Below are 1417 nucleotides of genomic sequence, written 5' to 3' on the forward strand. Positions count from 1 at the left end.
ACAAAAGGAGGAAAACGTCCTCAGATTCACTGAGGTTGCTCCCTATGACAGAATCCCTAACAACTCCCAAGACCCAGGTCGAAGACTCACCCAAGGCCCAGGTCGAAGACTCATCCACACTAACTTCCCAGTAATGTTTCCCAGAGCTGAAGACTTGGCATCCAAAAGCAATGAAGTGGGGGGAGTCTTCAGAATTCAAAACCACATATTGATGGTCGTGTCTAACACTGCTCCCAGGATCTTGATTCCCCATAGTTTCATTGAAGGCAATCTCCACCCGGTACTGATTGAGCTTCTCTTTCATTCCAGGCATGGGAGGGGCACTGAGCTGTGGCCTCAGAGGAAGTGGCATGAAGACCAACACTGACTCACAGCTTTCTAAGGTCAACTCTACACCCTGAAGCAGTTCCACATCTGGCTTCTGGTATGTTTCAATCAGCTCCTGAAACATATTCCTGAGCTGATGCTTCTTCTGAAGCATTTGGGTTTCCCTTTCTCTGAGTTGCTGTAACATGGCTCTTCCTTCATTGATCAGTAGCTGGGAATGATGTCTTTCCTCCTCCTGGACAAAAAGCTGCAGCATTCTAAAAACATCCTTAGTCATGTCTCAGTAGAGGTTCACATAATAAATCCATTGGTTGATGAGTCTCCTCTTCTCCTGTAAATTGTGCTGGTTTTCTTGAGTCTTTTCCCATACAGCATGCATCTGCTTTGAAATCATCTCTGCACATCAGCAGCCCTTTCTATAGGATAGTGTTTGTGAGCCCTGTGCTCCTGAGACATGGAGCAGCTCCTATAGAGCAGGGCCCTGTCTACCTCACAGAACATCTGCTTGGTCTCCCTGTGTGTCCCACACATGTATTCCTCAGAGCTCAGGAACTGCCTGAGTCTGGCTCTTCTGGCAATGACCACCAGGCTCCTCAGAACCACATTGGTTTTCAGGTTTGTCTGCTGGCAGGGTGCCTTGCATGCTGGGAACCTGGCTGGAGTCTCTTCCCAGCAAATGAAGAGACAAGGTCGACAAAAACTGTGCCCGCACTCTAGGGTGACTGGCTCTATGAAAGTATTCATACAGATGCCACAGCTCAGTTCCTTCTGGAAGGCCTGGACAATGTCAGGATCCATCATTCCTAGAATCTAATGAGGTGCTGGTGACTCACCCCTAAAAGCCTAGCTACCCAAGAGGTTGGGATATGAGGATCAAGCTTTGAAGCAGGCCTGGGCACCAAAATCCCCCTGACACAGACTCTTATCTCCTATTTACCACTCCAAAATCACAAGTGGGCTGTGGTTCAAGTGGTAAAGCACTAGCCTTGACCACAAAGTGACCCAGGGATAATGCCCAGTCTTGAGCACAAAGAGGCCCAGCAACACTGCCCTAGCACTGGGTTCAATCCCCACAACCGACAAAACACCA

At 48.6% G+C, this 1417-nt stretch overlaps 1 pseudogene; it reads right to left on the bottom strand.

The window, feature by feature from the left end:
- Positions 1-607: 607 nt before the first annotated feature.
- Positions 608-1125, bottom strand: LOC106000963 (annotated as a pseudogene).
- Between the last annotated feature and the right edge of the window lie 292 nt (positions 1126-1417).

The sequence above is a fragment of the Dipodomys ordii genome, unplaced genomic scaffold (genome assembly GCF_000151885.1).
Source record: "Dipodomys ordii isolate 6190 unplaced genomic scaffold, Dord_2.0 Scaffold254, whole genome shotgun sequence".
NCBI lineage: Eukaryota > Metazoa > Chordata > Mammalia > Rodentia > Heteromyidae > Dipodomys > Dipodomys ordii.